This window comes from Podarcis tiliguerta (genome assembly GCF_965153285.1).
Source record: "Podarcis tiliguerta genome assembly, chromosome: 7".
Lineage (NCBI taxonomy): Eukaryota > Metazoa > Chordata > Lepidosauria > Squamata > Lacertidae > Podarcis > Podarcis tiliguerta.
In genome coordinates this window covers 76,270,151-76,288,793 of record NC_139540.1, presented here as the reverse complement: position 1 = coordinate 76,288,793, position 18,643 = coordinate 76,270,151, and the positions used below count along the sequence as shown (strand labels likewise).

At 44.1% G+C, this 18,643-nt stretch overlaps 1 long non-coding RNA gene across 2 annotated transcripts; it reads left to right on the top strand.

Annotated features, from left to right (window-relative positions):
* Window positions 1-2,245: 2,245 nt before the first annotated feature.
* LOC310681697 lies at window positions 2,246-17,991 on the top strand. Of its 2 annotated transcripts, XR_014513522.1 has the most exons (4): window positions 2,246-2,410; window positions 3,370-3,525; window positions 11,143-11,290; window positions 17,827-17,991. It is a non-coding gene; the product is annotated as an uncharacterized lncRNA (long non-coding RNA). The 2 variants fall into 2 exon arrangements; XR_014513523.1 differs by lacking the exons at window positions 2,246-2,410; window positions 3,370-3,525; window positions 11,143-11,290 and adding an exon at window positions 16,216-16,386.
* Window positions 17,992-18,643: the final 652 nt, after the last annotated feature.

The following is an 18,643-nucleotide window of genomic DNA, read 5'->3' as shown; positions in this document are numbered from 1 at the left end:
CATGCCCTCAGGCATATGGATTATGTTTTGTTCCCTCTTCTGCTCAACATCCTGCATGAAAGTTCTGAGAAAGGTTAGCCAGAGATCTGGAATGAAATGTCACCAACATTCTAATGAAACACATCTCTATCTCTCATCTTCATCTATTTCATGTGTAGCATTGATGTCCTGAATAGGCATATGGCATTTGTAATGGGCTGGGTGAGGGCCAATGAAATGAAGTTCCTATTCCCTCTGAAAGATATGGCCCTAGCTTCGGTGTCTGGTCAGATCCAGCTTCATGGATGGGTATCCATGGGCATCTCTTAGCCCTAACTTGTCTCACATGGTTGTGAAGATAAGATTGAGCGGGAGGAACCTTGTTTGTTACCTTGAGCTCCTTGGAGGATATATGGAATAAATAAATGCAAAAAAGAGGAGTACTCCATGGGCATGTGAGAAATGAGGGTGTTGGTTTTTCACATAAACTACAAATGTAACAAGTATGTTTCTGAGCACAATTCAAAGTGTTGGTGCTGACCTTTAAAGCCCTAAATGGCCTTGGCCCAGTACACCTGAAGGAGCGTCTCCACCCCATCATTCAGCCCAAACAGTCCAGCTCCATGGGCCCTCTGACGGTTCCCTCACTTTGAGAAGTGAGGTTACAGGGAACCAGGCAGAGGGCTTTTATGGTAGTGGCACCTGCCCTGTGGAACGCCCTCCCTTCAGGTGTCAAGGAAATAAGCAACTATCTGACTTTTAGAAGACATCGGAAGGCAGCCCTGTTTAGGGAAGTTTTTAATGTTTGGTGTTTTATCGTGTTCTTAATATTCTTTTGGGAGCCTCCCAGAGTGGCTGGGGAAATTCAGCCAGATGGGTGGGGTGTAAATAATAAATTATTATTATTAAAGTTAGGCAGATGTCAGCAGTCCAGACTGACCCACTTCTCATAACTGGAAATGTGGTTCTTGTAACTGGAGATGTTTAGAACTTGTGGTCAGGATGTGGTCTTTTTCCTTGACTTAGTGAATTACTGCATAGGAATGTAGACCAAATAAGGAAAATAATAAATAAGGATAAAGGGGAGCTGAACTAAGGTTAGTGGGAGATGTAAACAGAGGCAGGGATGTTAGTAGGGAAATTAGGCGGTCATGATAGGTTGTAAACCTTGTAGTACTCAGCCAATAGGGAGACAAGGGAGGGAACCTGCGCTTCGATTACAGTGGTACCTCAGGTTACATATGCTTCAGGTTACATACACTTCAGGTTACAGATTCCGCTAACCCAGCCATTGCTAGTCATTGTGACCTCATTCTGATGCTCCCCTGCCTGTAGGAGATAGGTTAGCCATTGTGACCTCATTCTGATGCTCCCCTGCCTATAGGAGAGAGGCTAGCCATTGTGACCTCATTCTGATGCTCCCCTGCCTATAGGAGAGAGGCTAGCCATTGTGACCTCATTCTGATGCTCCCCTGCCTATAGGAGAGAGGCTAGCCATTGTGACCTCATTCTGATGCTCCCCTGCCTATAGGAGAGAGGCTAGGCATTGTGACCTCATTCTGATGCTCCCCTGCCTGTAGATAGGCTAGCCATTGTGACCTCATTCTGACGCTCCCCTGGCTGTAGGAAAGAGGCTAGCCATTGTGACCTCATTCTGATGCTCCCCTGCCTGTAGGAGAGTGGCTAGCCATTGTGACCTCATCCTGATGCTCCCCTTGCTGTAGGAGAGAGGCTAGCCATTGTGACCTCATTCTGATGCTCCCCTGCCTATAGGAGAGAGGCTAGCCATTGTGACCTCATTCTGATGCTCCCCTGCCTGTAGGAAAGAGGCTAGCCATTGTGACCTCATTCTGATGCTCCCCTGGCTGTAGGAGATAGGTTAGCCATTGTGACCTCATTCTGATGCTCCCCTGGCTGTGGAGAGAGGCTAGCCATTGTGACCTCATTCTGATGCTCCCCTGCCTGTAGGAGAGAGGCTAGCCATTGTGACCTCATTCTGATGCTCCCCTGCCAGTAGGAAAGAGGCTAGCCATTGTGACCTCATCCTGATGCTCCCTGCCTGTAGGAAAGAGGCTAGCCATTGTGACCTCATTCTGATGCTCCCCTGCCTGTAGAGAGGCTAGCCATTGTGACCTCATTCTGATGCTCCCCTGCCTGTAGGAGAGAGGCTAGTCATTGTGACCTCATCCTGATGCTCCCCTGGCTGTAGGAGAGAGGCTAGCCATTGTGACCTCATGCTGATGCGCCCCTCCCTGAAGGGGAGAAACTGGCCATTGTTATCTAATTCTGATGCCGCCTGCTGCTAGAAGAGAGACTGGCCATTGTGACTTCCAAGGTCACTGTGACCTTCTGTTGATGCTGCTTTCCAGAGGAAGAGAGCCTGGCTTCTGCGATCTTGTGCTGGCACATTTTGTCCGAAGGAAAGAAACTGGTGATTGTAACCTAATGCTGATTTTCCTACCTAAATAGCAGAGACTGGGTGTTGTGACCTTTCGCTGATGCGCCCTGCCTGGAAGGGAAAGGCCTTGACATTATGTCTTCACACGAATGCACCTTACATACTTGCATGGCTGTACAGATTTTGCCCACCTGAAAAAGAGAGAAACTGACCAACATGCCCTCCCACGATGGCTGTTGGTCCACATTCTCAATTGGGTATGCAGCAGGTCTCTGACAGAGGGCCCAGCTCAGTCAAATTGGTCTCTGCTGTGACATAATTATTATCAAAGTGCTTGCTGAATAAGGCTTCTTAAGACTTAGAATCTCCTCTCCTGCCTGTAAAACAGCATTTTTTGTTGGCTGATGTGTAAATGGAAAGTGTCACTTCACTATTGCAAATGTGCTCTTTATGTTTCCATGACTTTCTCAATGACAAAAATGATCTTCCCAATAATAATAATGTTGTCCACAATGTCAGTAAAAGCTGAATTTGCAATCCTCTTACGCCTAACTTTGGGTATGATGAGATCAGACAGCCATTTGCCAACCGTTGTCACCCTAAAGCTCTTTTAAAATAAACTTCAAAGAGGAGGTGTTGGTTCTGAGAAAGCAAATCACAGAGGTGGATGATGCATAGCTAATTTTTCCCCTGCTGCTGTTTCAAGTACAACTGAGTAATAGACCAGGTAATTCTGAAACTGTCTCCTTTTGATAACTCAGGTGTCATAATTTCTGGACATACATTAAAACCAGCTCAAAAGTTGACACGGTGTGTCTAGGTACGTCTGCTTTTGACAAGCTAAGCTGCACCTCGACCTGTCAAAGTAGCCACAAAGTCATTCTCTCTCCCTCTAAAACAAACTTTATTAGATTTCTGTCCAAAGAAAGACTGGTGAGGATGAAACAATTTTTGAAAAGAAAAATAAGGCTACCTTCCCCTTTTATAAACAGCTATATATCAAGAATAAACTTTGTGTGCATGATGAATGTTGGGTACTGAAGAATCCAGGACATAGAAAAAAATCCATGGAGCCAACCAGGTGGTCCTATAATTTGTGCATCTATACAGCCCCAAACTCGCTGCTACCCTGCCCCACCCCCATCCAGGTAAGCTGTAGTGACACCAGTGTCAGGAAGACAGCTCCACCCCACCCCACCCTTAACTTCTGCTTGGTCAGTTGGTCCAGTAGAAAGAGAGAAAACAGAGACAGAGCTTCACAGAAAGGCTCCTAATTAGAGGGGTAGGAAAAGAAGCATCTAAGGACAGAATAAGAGAGATTTTGGATGTAAGTTGGAGAGAGGGTGGGTGGAAGGAAGGAAGGGAGGAAGGAAGGGGGAGAGAGGGAGATCAAGTGTATCAAAGGCAGCAGAGAGGTCAAGGAGAATGAGGGCTAAGCAACTGATTTCATGGAGGAAGACCCACCGGAAATGAGCTGCTGTGCTCATTAGGTGTCAGGGACCTTGCTGAGGAGGGCTACACTGAGGAGGAATGGTGGGAGACTTCCCCTCCCCCTGCTCCTGAGCAGGATCCTGAATCTTCCCAGGAGCAGTGGGACAGTATAGATTTGGAACAGTGGTTTGCAGAGGGACATAGTTCAGAAGACAGAAGTTGGGAAGAAGTGGGTGGTAAACAGCTAGGAGGAGAAGAACTGCGAGAGAGAGAGTTAGCAGGCTCACTTCCGCTGGAAAGTGTCCATCCGCTCAGCCCAAGGTCAAGGAGAGCAGATAAGGTGGCAGCACAGAAAGCACAGTGGTTGCGAGATCAGGTTGCAAGATGCGGAAGTGACGTGGGTGACAAGGAAGGAAGTGGGTGAAATCCTTAATTGGGAGCACCTTCATTCCTAGGAATGGTTTCTTTGTTCTCTCGCTGTGATCATTAAAATCTCTAACTGGTAAGAGACTCCTTTCACTTTGTTCTGTTTATGTACTGCCAAGGGGGGAGGGGAGCTGGGTCCCTGAAAGTCTGTGAGTTTGTGTTTTTGCTAATAAAGAGTTAACTCTAACTGTGGATTACTGATTGGCATGCTCTGTGACACCAATTAGCAGTGTCTCTCCAAGGTTTCGGACAATGAACATTTTCAGCACCTGCCGGGAGATGCTAGGAACCTTCTGCATGCAAAGCATTCAGCCCTTGCCCAGTTTTGAGAAGACTCTCTTTCATCCATACTTCTGGAAGGGAGGCACTAATTATCTGCCCCAGCAAAAGCGAGCTTTTAAAATGCTCTCTGTGTTTGGTTATTGTATTTGCAGAAAGCTATGCAGCCTCGTGAAATGGCCTCAATAGTTCACCTTAGCTGCAATGTGCATTTCCGAAACCAAAGCATATAACTAATTCAATAGGAAGCAAATGGGACTGAAGAAGTTTTAAGAAGCAAGTTATATACTGTTACAAAAGATATATTCAGCCGCTTGGCCACAGAAGTCAATAAAACTATGATGAATTACAGGAGCTGAAGGTCTAACCTGTATAGCTTTATGTACTTTAGCTGTGGTATTTGAAATATGCCCTTTACATACTTGGGGTTTATTGAAAAATACACAATAATTTTCATAACCACAGCTTGTAATTCTTAGGATTTTCATGGGACTTCTTGTTCCAGGATTTTGTTTGAAATGTATTTATTTTTCATCCCTGAGGGTCATGCTGGGAAAGTTAAAAGAAAAACAAGGCACCATTTGGCAGAAACTATTCTTCGGTGCTGCAAAGCTCTTTGGTGGAGAAAAAGCAATTGAGAAAGTGGCACCTGAATTCAGTTTTTGCTACACACATTTGCTATACACATAATGAGCAACATGTAAATAATAGGAATGTTTCTTCAACTATTGCTGGTTCACACATGCATGGTCATCATATATTGATTCTAATATCAAAAAATGTCATAGTATAGCTGGTCTGTCACAGTTGGAACAGTCACAGCACCTGACACCACCCCAAACTTTTCAACTGAGTCAATTCACACCTCCAACTGCAAGGCTGAAATTACACATGACCCGAGCCATAGAATCATGGAGGAGACCTTGGAAGCTACCCAGCCCAGTGTAGGATCTGCAATGTAAGCCTTGTTAGGATATTTCCGTTCCACCTTAAAAGGGAGCAGGCTTTGAGTCACAGAGTCTGCGTATTTCCTGTTTTCACAGGATGTTTCTGTTGTGTCTTTGCTTTCGTTTCTCTCTCTGCCGGAGACATTGAAGCAGGCAGTCATTTTCTTCTTTGTTCTGATCAACGCAGAAATAAACTTGTAAATAATGCTCTCCTGAGTGCATCTTTCGCTGTGTGCTTTATCTGCTGATAGAGCGTGCACGGCTCTGGAATGTGGCAAGCTATTTCTAGAGCCCGTGTCACTAATTGCTGATACTGCGTGTCTACGGGAGATCGATGGATGTCCAGAGACGACGTGGAGTCATGATGGACTTTGTCTCCCTGGCAGTATCCCAACAAGCCTTCCTCAACCTCATGCCCTACAGATGGTTTAGACTACAATTTCAGTCATCCCTACCCATAGGGATGTAATGATTCTTCAACATGAACTTCGTTGGACTGGTCATGTGGTGTGGATGCCTGATGATCATCTTCCAAGGCAACTATTCTATTCCAAACTTAAAAATGGAAAGCGTAATGCTGCTGGTCAACAAAAGAGGTTTAAAAACTCTCTCAAGACAAATCTAAAGAAATGTAGTATAAACACCAACAACTGGGAAACACTGGCCTGCGAGCGCTCCAATTGGAGAACAGCCTTTACCAAAGGTGTCATGGGCTTTGAAGACACTTGAACACAGGACAAAAGGGAGAAACGTGCTAAGAGAAAGACACGTTTGGCAAACACTCACCGTGATCAACCCCCGCCCGGAAACCTCTGTCCCCACTGTGGAAGGATGTGTGGATCCAGAATTGGCCTCCACAGTCACTTACGGACTCACTGTTAAAACCGTGTTCATGGAAGATAACCTCACTTGGCCACGAGTGATTGCCAAAGAAGAGGAACCCATAGGCCATGCTGGCTAGGGCTGATGGGAGTTGTAGTCCAAAACATATAAAAGATATCAGGTCAAAGAGTGTTGAGCTATAACATTCCTGACTGACAACCACCCAGCTTCTTGCCTTCAATGGAGGAGAGCTCACCACCTTGCCACCAATGGAGGAGAGTCTGTCTCCTTCTTCTCAAAAAGTTGTCCTGGGCTATGATTCATGGACGCCAACTGTAACGGGCCCATGCCCCAATAAAGTATTTGGACGACCACCCCCCAATATTGAGAGCAATCAGGGGGCAGTCAAGGCTGTGTGTGGAGCTGCATGTGGTGTGGCTTCAGTAGCTGTTGGCTCCTCTTCATCCCGAGGGAAAGGAAGGGGGAAGCAGCCCCAGGCTGGTGGTGGTGGTAGGAAGAAGAGGAGGAGGCTAACTGCCAGAGAGGAGGATCCAGTAGCCATTGCAGCCATGCTGCTGCTGCCTTTTGCTCCACCTCTTGGCTCCTCCCAGAATCCCATCACGCATGTGTCATTGCCCCCCCCCATCTTCTGCTTAAGTTGGCATCTCTGCTATGAATGCCTTCCTGCACATTACGGTGCATGAATCAGGGCCATGGTGTGTACTGCTGTTAAAGTGACCACACTAGGCATTTTCAGCTTACCACCACTAAGAAAGAAGAATAAATCAGTTCTGAGGCTGGAGGGGAAGTGACCCTCTCACTATAGTCATGACTACTCACCCATCACGTTTTAGGACATGAGAACTGCAAAAGACAGATTTGCAAAATATATTTCCTAGGGTTTCCATGTTTCAAAAAGGAAAATCAGAACACCCTGGAAGTTTTTTAAGGAAGACCCCAATTTTCCCCCTGGAAAACCCGAAGAAATCGAAACATGATTTTTTGATTGACTTGCCTAAGATCCAGGACAAAGCACCACATTTTGGAAATTCCTTCCCAGACATCAATTACACCTTTGAAATCCCGGTAATGTCTGGGAAAATCCGGACATATGGCAGCCCTATGTTTCCTACAGTGTTCAACGCTAAAGATACTTCGGAAAGGAAGAGACTGAATCCATTTGCAGCTTGATGAACTCTGTTGTCACCTTGTGGCAAGCTCTGCTTCAGCATGGAGAGCTTCATCTTGACACATCATCTAGGCACATTACATCTTGGAAGACGGGGAGGAAACCCCACCGTTTTATCAGCTTCATGCTGATATGGTTATTTAGCAGAGGTTTCAGACATATTTAAAATGATGCATTTACTGCCCTTGACATGGGATAAGTTGCGACTGCTGTGGAACCTGATGCAAGAAATGTTTAAAGAGAATGTCAGCTGTGGTTGGCAGGATACCGTCAGAAGTCTTGCTAAAAGGTGAGCTGCAGAAGACTGATTTTTCAAATAGGGTTTACTTTCCCGCAAAAAACTTTTTTATTGGTTTTCACAATATTATAAACAAACACACAAACACACAAACACACAAGACAAACATAACAAACATAAATCATAGCCTTATTGAAAATTACAGTTATTAACTTTGTTAAGTGACTTCCTCGCTTCCCCTTGGTTGCATTTCATTGCATGTCCTTTTAACTGTTTTCCAAATCCCAATTTTTATGAAATTTAACTTAAACATTAACATCCTTAAATCTTCACCTTATATAATTAAACATATTAATTCATCACTTAACATAAATAAAATCCTAAGCCTATTAAGTATCTGCAAGCTATTTCCGGTTAATTTAACTTAACAAATTTAACTAAATAATCATTAAATTTATTCCATTCTTCCTGATATTCCTCCTCCTTCTGGTTGCGGACTCTTCCGGTTAGGTTGACTAGCTCCGAAAAATCCATCATCTTCATCTGCCATTCTTTCCAAATAGGGTTTACTTATTCATTAGGCTGATCAAATCAGGCTTTTCCAGAGCCGTCTTGTTAGTAAATCCAAAATGGCTAAGGGATACACATTTTAAGTTGCATAGTACACACAGAGCCTAGGACTTGCTGATCAGAAAGTCGACGGTTCAAATCCCCACGACGGGGTGAGCTCCCGTTGCTCAGTCACTGCTCCTGCCAACCTAGCAGTTCGAAAGCACGTCCAAGTGCAAGTAAATAAATAGGTACCGTTCTGGAGGGAAGGTAAACGGCATTTCAGTGCACTGCTCTGGTTCGCCAGAAGCAGCTTAGTCATGCTGGCCACATGACCCGGAAGCTGTACGCCGACTCCCTCGCCCAATAAAGTGAGATGAGCGCCGCAACCCCAGAGTCGGCCACGACTGGACCTAATGGTCAGGGGTCCCTTTACCTTTACCTTTAGTACACACAAGCTGAATGATAGGTGACTTTAGTTTGCTTGCTTCTTTATTTATTTATGGTTTCCCACCCTGCCCCCCCAAAAGCATGCAAACAAAATCATAAACTAGCATTAGGATGTCAAAAGAACAGGAAAGTTATAACACTTTCCTATTTACAGATGGAACTGTAATCGCATCAGTTTCCGCATACTGCTCCTTCGTCGGCTAGAGGTAAAAAGTTAAAAGACCCCTGGACGGTTAAGTCCAGTCAAATATGACTATGGGGTCGTGGAGCTCATCTTGCTTTTCAGGCTGAGGGAACCCGCGTTTGTCCACAGACAGCTTTCTGGGTCATGTGGCTGGCGTGACTTAACCACTTCTGGTGCAACAGAACAACGTGACTAAAGCCAGAGCACTCGATAACACTGTTTACCTTCCTGCTGGAGTGGTACCTATTTATCTACTTGCACTGGCATGCTTTCGAACTGCTAGGTTGGCAGGAGCTGGGACAGAGCAAAGAGATCTTACCCTGTCACGAGGATTCAAACTGCCAACCTTCCAATCGGCAAGCCCCAGAGGCTTAGTGGTTTGAACCACAGCACCACCCACGTCCCTTTACCTCAACTAGAGGTATGCATCAACAAGCCTATTATCTATGTCTTTCTTTGTTCTCTACCATGACTAGTGTGGCTAATATTTAAAGGCAAAGGCAAATTTTTAGGAATTTAAAGAGATGGAAGAGAAATTCATACCTCCAGAAATCTGACCATGCAGACTTAAACACAGCTATGTCTCTTAATTTTATGTCTGTAATTAAGTAATGTGTTCTAAAATGCATATATTATGGGACAACAACATAGAAAATGCACTATATTAAAGGAAAATATTTGCATATTATGCAGAATTACCTGTACAAATCAAATGTGTGTATTAGAAATGCACACTAAAATGCTGGCAGATTTTCAGGAAGAAAGTTGTTATATATATGAACCACAAACTGTTATGGAATACAGCAAACTAAAGTTGAGGATGGAAAAATGAGAAACTGAGAGAAACCAGCTTTGACAGATTCATGCATCCCTATAGATTACAGAATAATAATAATAATAACATGAAGCCATGTACATTTTGAGCTGTATTCAGCTCTTCTCTTCTGGGATAATATGAAAAGTAAGCAATAACAAAAGAAGAATAAAAAGGGAAACGATACATTACAAAAGCTTTTCCTCTCAAATTGTCCACATTAGAGATTTTCTAGCAGGCAGTGAAAGCCCCCCAAACATTCAACCAGAGCAACATTATATATGCACAAGTGTGTGGCGAGTTCCCACCTCCCCATCGGAAATAAAGACACAAGACACCAATATTTTAGGTTAATGGGTGAAACTAGGCCACAACTTTATTGATTACAGGAATTGAGCGGTATTGGCTTAGGCATTGGTCCTATTGACTAACCGGCTTCAGCCTGATTGCCTGAACACTGGCAAGGGTTAACCACCATTGGGTGAGTCTACTAGGAGCTCCCCCGGGGTCACTGCTCAGGGGCGTTCCTTTAGGCCCTCACCTCCATAGGCTTTGGACAGGGCGACGCCCCCCGGAATCCTTTACCGGACTACCCTTTGATATGGGGGAAGGTGATGGCGCTTCCTCCCCCCCTCATCTGCATAACAATACCCTCACCAATGCCTAACCGCCAATGCCGAGGAAGTTGTGATGATTTGCTACGAGGTAGGCGAAAAACCAAATGGCTGGTGCCAATTTGCCAAGTGGAAAAAATTCCTACCAGGCCCCTTGACGGCGACCAACCGAAGTCCATAGCAATGTCAGAGAGCCAAACCTAAAGGGTGGGAGGGTGGGAAACCGGGGCAGCTGGAGCGAAGAAAGAGGGAAATCCTCGGCCACGCCAGCACTAAATAGCGCGGGCCACGCCTCCCAGGCCAGCTGATTGGCTGGCAAAGGAGATGACTCGTCCGAGGATTCCCCCAGTCTCGCGGGGGCTGTAAGCCAGCCCCCGCGCACATTGGGATGGCGTGAAGCCCGCAACCCCGCCTCCTCTTCAGCTCGGAAGTGGCTTTAACACGAACACTAGTCTTAAGATAAACAGAATGTGTTTGGCGAAATTTCCCAACTTTAAGTAGGAATGTTAAAATGCAGAACCGACAGCCAAAGTGGCTTTAAATAATTAACAGTGCAATGCTAAACATATTTACACAGAAGCAAGACCTAGTGCATTCAATCTGACTTCTTTCTGAGTAGACATGCAGAGAATTGTGTTGTAAATCACTTTTCTTTCTCAAACAAAAGAGAGAACTTTGCCTGGAAAATGGGTATTCATTCCCAATCGAGCTAATGATGTAGTTGAGAAAGGGTGTTCCATTAACAGCTTCCCGGCAGACCAATCTTTCTCTGTCTCTCTCTCTCACTTTCAATAACACAATTTTTTGTTGAATAATTCTTAGGACTGCTTAGAAGTAATTGTGGTGGATGAATGAACACACTAAATGGAAACTGCATCACTTGTGCGCAATGATTCAAGCTACCCTAGAATGGGTGCATCTTAAGAAGAGCTGCAGGGAAATGCTTCCGTGATAAGAGTGAATAGCAAAGGTAATAACATGATGAAATGCTGTACCTTGGAGGGGAATTATTCAATTTAAGCCTTTACATAGAATATTCTGGGTGCCCATCTGAATGACATAAGCTGTGCTGCCTTGTGTTATCAGGAGATAATGCGGTTGTGACAATTTGCTCAGTGGCAAGAATCCATTGCCTGGTTCCCACAGGCAAAATGGCGTGCCGAGATGATCTCCCAGTGTTTAGGAAAGCAACGTGTACAGAATTAACTTTGGCTCTTGGGTTTCTGCAGATGGAAGAGTAAACTGCAAGTGCTTGACAGAGCACTGTCTAGACCTGAGTTTTTACCGGCAGTGTTATTAGCTGACATTCAGGCATACTCCTGAAAATAATTGTTCTGCCATAAAAGCCAACTCTCCCCCCCCCCTTTTTTAAAATCCCTCTATGGCTGCTTAAAATACCTAGAATTAAAAAGGTAATAGCTGACCAGATTCTCCTTCTCCAGGTTGTCAGATTAATAACGCTTCCAGTAATAGCTCAGGTTTATATTTCAGAAATTGAAACCCTAACTTTACTACTCCAGGCGCTTGCTCCCAAAGTCGTCCCTAACAATCCCACCCAAAATGATGACCAGTGAGTTTGTATTCCCCATATACTGAAACCCAAAGGCAAGATACAGTGGTACCTTGGGTTACAGATGCTGCAGGTTACGGACGCTTCAGGTTACAGACTCCGCAAGCCCAGAAATAGTACCTCGGATTAAGAACTTTGCTTCAGGATAAGAACAGAAATCGTGCTCTGGCGGTGCAGCGGCAGCGGGAGGCCCCATTAGCTAAAGTGGTGCTTCAGGTTAAGAAGAAGAAGAAGAGGATTTTGGATTTGATATCCCGCTTTATCACTAGCCTAGGGAGTCTCAAAGCGGCTAACATTCTCCTTTCCCTTCCTCCCCCACAACAAACACTCTGTGAGGTGAGTGGGGCTGAGAGACTTCAGAGAAGTGTGACTGGCCCAAGGTCACCAAGCAGCTGTATGTGGAGGAGCGGGGAATCAAACCCGGTTCCCCAGATTACGAGTCTGTCGCTCTTAACCACTACACCACACTGGCTCCCAAGAACAGTTTCAGGTTAAGAACAGACCTCCGGAACGAATTAAGTTCTTAACCCAGGGTACCACTGTATACCCATTCTCATCCAGTTAAGTACAGTACATGTGCACCATTGGTCAAATAATCAGTGATAGTGATGCTCAGCAATTTCGAGGAGGAAGGCATAGGTCCATTGTCAAACAGTTACATAATGCTATGACAGATCATATAAATTAATTCGTGCAGCCCAGCCCTTAATGACTCAACATGTTATAAATATTTTTGCAGTGCCGGATATAACATTGCTACATGGGCAGCCCAGCTGCCTAGACAACCACTTTAAATGCGTCACAAGGGAATGCTGTTCTATTGAGATATCGTTCTCAGATGCTCTTCAAGCTGTGGCTCATCCAGCACTTGTCCTATCTTGGGATATGCTGAAGCCTAATGGATTAATTTAAGACTGGGATAAAGTAGGATGACAAATGGAGCCAGTGAACCACAATCTTTTCACTCATGGAGGCATGATCTTTGCTTGCCCTGAGTTTTGGAAGAGATGTGTGGAGGAACCGTTTTTTCCAACCCCTCCAACAAACATATCTCTCTAACATGCTTAGCATTTAACCTAGTAGAGCATTGTGGAATTTTTAAAGGGCTTCTAGAAAGACTGGGGGCTCATTCATTCATTCATTCATATTATTTAGCGTAGCTGAAACTATTCTTTAGCAAACACTTCTGTCAATTCTGAAAATTGGCTTTTTGTTTCAATGGGTTTGCCTGTTTCTTTGGATCCTCCTTTACTGTCACTTGGCCAAATCGATGTCATCTGATAGGCGTAACAGATTATGACCCTTGATTGGGTGAGAGCCCCCATGTGACTAATTTAGGGAGGAGAAGAAGAGGGCAATATACAAGCAGTATTGGCTGTGGCTTTTGCACACACACACACACACGCAATAGATTTGGAACTGCTTAGGTAAATGTTTCCACTTCCACCTTTCTTTATAACACAGTTGGGATTTCAAATGAATGTTGTGAGCATATCTGACAGTTTTAAGAACATTCTAGATGGAATAATTCTAAGGAGTGTGCAATTCACTTGTTTTTCATATATCGTGAATAAAGTATCATATTCCATCTATCTCTATCTATCTATCTATCTATCTATCATCTATCTATCTATCTATCTATCTATCTATCTATCTATCTATCTTCTAGGGCTACTTGTGTGAAGTGCCTTTTGTACACTTCTCCCTTATCTGAGAGCTGGTTCTCCATGAAACTGGAGAACTGCAAGCACAGTTGTTCTTAGCAGGATAATGATGATTTATTCGATTTGTGCATCGCCTACACAGAAGCCTCTAGGCGACATACAAATAAGAAATATGATTTAAAATACACAAATACAATTACATCTCATATAAAAACATCAATGACCCACCCATCCATTACACAAAACAATAGATTGGGGGAGGGAATGCTTCCCCGTACTAGAAACAACAATAGCAACCACGATAAAACTGTCGTTGAGAGGGAGATGTTAGCTGTAAACCCTGAAATCCTTCCCCCTGTGAAAACTGGAAATTAGTCACACACACAGACACGTATGGGGGGTGGAGACTGACTCTGCATAACGCTGAAAGGATTGTACAGAAGATACCAAGTAAATTTTCCTGGGGGAGAGTGTTGCATAGGGAGCCACCCCTTTTTCTTGTTGACACATTTCACATTTGTGACAGAGGAGGCACTGTGAGAAGGGCTCTGTAGATGATCTTAAGGCCTGGGTAGTCAAGTAATGCTTACAATGAATTATGTATTTTATGGATTGTTTAATATATTTATAGTGTAACCTGCCCTGGGGTCATAAAATACAAATGGTGGAATTTAAGCATAACAACAACAACAACAACAACAACAACAACAACAACAAGCAATAGATTTTCATTCACGTAAGGTAAAGGTAAAGGGACCCCTGACGTTAGGTCCAGTCATGACCAACTCTGGGGTTGCGGTGCTCATCTCGCTTTATTGGCTGAGGGAACCAGCGTACAGCTTCCGGGTCATGTGGCCAGCATGACTAAGCCGCTTCTGGTGAACCAGAGCAGCGCACAGAAACGCCATTTACCTTCCCGCCGGAGCTGTACCTATTTACTTGCACTTTGACATGCTTTCAAATTGCTAGGTTGGCAGGAGCAGGGACCGAGCCACGGGAGCTCACCCCGTCACAGGGATTTGAACTGCCAACCTTCTGATCAGCAAGTCCTAGGCTCTGTGGTTTAACCCACAGTGCCACCTGTGTACTGGGGTCCAAATCCTATAATGTTTTATAGGTTAAAGACAACACTTTGCATTGGGCCTGAAAACAAACTGGCGGCCAGCGAAAACACCTGCCATAATATGTTCAAAATTCAGGGCCCCACGAGTAAACATGCTGCCATTTGGAGTGGCCTGGTGGACTTAATTCAGCTCATATGTTGGATGTTGCCCATCCCTGCACTGTAGAATGCATTGACTCTCCATAGTGACTTTAGATATTATCTTATATCTAAATGGGAATCAATGCAGGAATCCAAAACCCGCAGCCTCCGATGTCAAGATACACTGGCAAATTAAAATAGCTGAACGGAAATGGATGGACCTAAGAGTTATTGGTCTGCTTAATATGCTCATCTCTCTAATGCCCTCAACAAATATAATGGATCTAGGATCTGATATGTTTTCGCCGCTTGTCTCTTTAGATTTAATAGTCAGTTGATCAGGAGAAGAATAGAGAGAATGCACGATGAAAGTCAATCAAAGCTAATCAAACAGCCTTTAAAAAATCTATTCAGTTGCTTCTTTTGAAACTTCCTAGCTGCTGCTGCTGCTGCCAAGGAAGCAGAACATAGCCAAGACATCATAAACACGGCTTTATTCACACCCATCTCATGTAGACCTAGCCAACTCCTCTTGCAACCAGGAGCTGAAAGGGTGTTCTGCTTGAGCGGTAGGACTGCCAGCTCAGAATCATCACACACTTTGTGGGTCTGCTTAACATGTTATGAATTTTCTTCGTGGAAAGTGCTGCTGTGTAGCACCTGTTGAATGTATGAAGAAGTGCTTATCAGACACCAGGATGACACTGGCTACTATAATGGAAAAGGCTCTACACCATGCTCCCTGTGATCTAATCACAATAAACAGCATAATGTAGAACAAGGCTCCTCCAAATCATTTTATCATGGAGACTCAACACCAGGCCCTATGAGATATTACTCCTTATCCAAACCATTTCAATATAGTCTGTGGTACAGAGCGGTCACTGAAATTTCCTTGGATGGTAGGCAGCCTGCACTGGGGGAAGTGAGACCCACATTCAAGTCAGTGGTTTGGTCCTATCTTCCAGTGGTTATTATGTTCCTATAGGGTAGCGCTGTGGTCTAAACCACTGAGTCTCTTGGACTTGTTGATCAGAAGGTCGGCGGTTCAAATCCCTGCGACGGGGTGAGCTCCCGTTGCTCTGTCCCAGCTCCTGCCAACCTACCAGTTCGAAAGCATACCAACGCAAGTAGATAAATAGGTACCACTGTGGCGGAAAGGTAAACGGTGTTTCCATGCACTCTGGCACTCATCACTGTGTCCCGTTGCACCGGACATGGTTTCGTCATGCTGGCCACATGACCCATAAAAGCTGTCTGCAGACAAACGCTGGATCCCTTGGCCTGAAAGCAGAGATGAGCACTGCACCCCATAGTCAAATTTGACTGGACTTAACCGTCCAGGGATCCTTTACCTCTATTTTCCTATCTGCTCAACAGATTGGTTCCAGAACAGAGTGGTACCCATGGCAATTGTGTTCTGAGATAAAGCTGAGCTCTAAATTTAAATGCTGGGATACTTGTTAGGAATTTGCAGGGAGATGGTATCAATCAATATGAGATCTCGTGCCAGCAGTGTTTTGAGTGTTGGCTCAGAAGCAAAGGGCTGTGTTTTGATTGCCTTGCGGTGGAGTTTATGTATAGTGCTTAATGTGGCTGGTTGGTTTATTGGCATTTAGTGTGGGCAGGTAAGAAGTTTAGAAAACGGTCTTTGTTGTATTTTCATAAATATGTCCTTTTACCATAGCCATGTGTAGAGTCTTTATCCTGGGTATGGGGCAAATCGAAGCTACCGAGCCGCAATTTTGATGGTTAAAAATGAATAAAGAAAAAGGGTGTATTATGTTCTGTTTCAAAGGGGACAAGTACTGGTGGCGGGAGGAACTTTGTGATAGCTGCCTGGAAAGACAGACCATATAGAAAAGGAAAAGAAAATGATCCAGGAAACTCATATGTGACTTGAGGGTGGGATCAACAAGGCAGGTTGGTTTAACCAAGCAGCTATCCTGAACTATTATATGTAATTGGAGTCTCACCATTTGGGATTAGGATTGCAGCAAGCACAGTAATTTCTCAAATGAATATCTCTCTCTATATATATTTTTCAAAAAATCGATGGCATAAATAATGGGGGGATGTATTGGCTTCACATAAGCATATGTTACTGAGCACAAAAGCTTTAATCAGGAAATGATGGATAACCATATTTAAGCAGAGTATTAGCCTAATGACGTATGAAAGTGTAGTGTAGTTAAGTTATATTCAAATTTATTCTTTTAAAAGTCCTTGCTTTTTCAAGTCACGATCACTTCATCCTTGTCCCCATGGATTAGTTCTCACTGTTAAACTAGCATTTGGCTTGCTCCATTTGAGACTGCAGGTGGGAGATGACATATTTGAATCTGAGTCACCAAGTGCAGGTTGAAGTGGTTCAGTCATATAGCCATAAAACTAGGCATATAGGAGTTAGTAATCTGGTTTGGATGTCTTCCATTAGATGCATAGATTCTGAATCATTAGTCTTATCCGCAAGCACTGATATTTTCCGTTATATATGAAATAACCTTAGTTCTGAACTTTGAGTTAGCATTTTATCAAGATTCGCATGAGCTATTTAAGGGTATTAATAACACCCAGTTTACTATACCTTGGGTTAAGAATTTAATTCGTTCTGGAGGTCCGTTCTTAACCTGAAACTGTTCTTAACCTGAGGTTCTGCTTTAGCTAATGGGGCCTCCTGCTGCCGCTGCCGCACGATTTCTATTCTCATCCTGAAGCAAAGTTCTTAACCCGAGGTAATATTTCTGGGTTAGCGGAGTCTGTAACCAGGTCTGTAACCTGAAGCATCTGTAACCCGAGGTACCACTGTAATGGTAAATCCTTATAGCTTGGTCCCAAACTGAAGATAATGCCAATTATAGAAATCAGAGTGCATTTTGTCTTGATCCAAGTGAAGTATGACCCATTTAAGAGTAGAAGTATCTACATAATTTGCATATCAAAACTGTGCTAAGTATTCTTCAGTTTAAACGCTGGGTAGAAACTAGCAATTTCATTGGGGTAGCACACTGTCCCCTATAACTAAGATTGTGTGAATTTTGCACAATTTATTTTTCTCTCTCTTTCAGGTCAGCTTGTTTCTTCTCTCTTCCTGGATTAGTCATATGGGTCAAATATCATCCAGTGGACATGATGACATCACAGCACCATTGGGTAGTGAGAGGTTGGCTGCAGAACATTTTGCTTCAGATGACTCAAGGAAATGGTTCATAAAAGCTTTTCATAAAATACAATTCCATAAAAGCTGTTCTTAAAATATGACCCCAAAGGTTTTCCTAACTGCTGATTTTTGAAAATATTAAATAGAACAGACACATTTTCTTCCAGTAGGGTCTGTAAGACAGGAGTGTGACCCCCTAATTATGATGAACAACCATAATCCCTGACCATTAGCTGGTGTTTATGGTAAGGTAAAGGTAAAGGGACCCCTGACCATTAGGTCCAGTCATGACTGACTCTGCGGTTGTGGGGCTCATCTCGCTTTACTGGCCGAGGGAGCCAGCGTACAGCTTCTGGGTCATGTGGCCAGCATGACTAAGCCGCTTCTGGCGAACCAGAGCAGTGCACGGAAACACCGTTTACCTTCCCACCAGAGTGGTACCTATTTATCTACTTGCACTTTGACGTGCTTTCGAACTGCTAGGTTGGCAGGAGCAAGGACCGAGCAACGGGAGCTCACCCTGTCGCGGGGATTCAAACCGCCGACCTTCTGATTGGCAAGTCCCAGGCTCTGTGGTTTAACCCACAGCGCCACCCACGTCTTGGCGTTTATGGTAGGAGGAGTCTAATAACTTCTGAAGAGCCACGTGTTCTCTACCCTGCTCTAAGAGAATTGCGTGTCAAGGCCCCAAGCCAGTCCTCCATAAGAAATAAATTCACACTGAC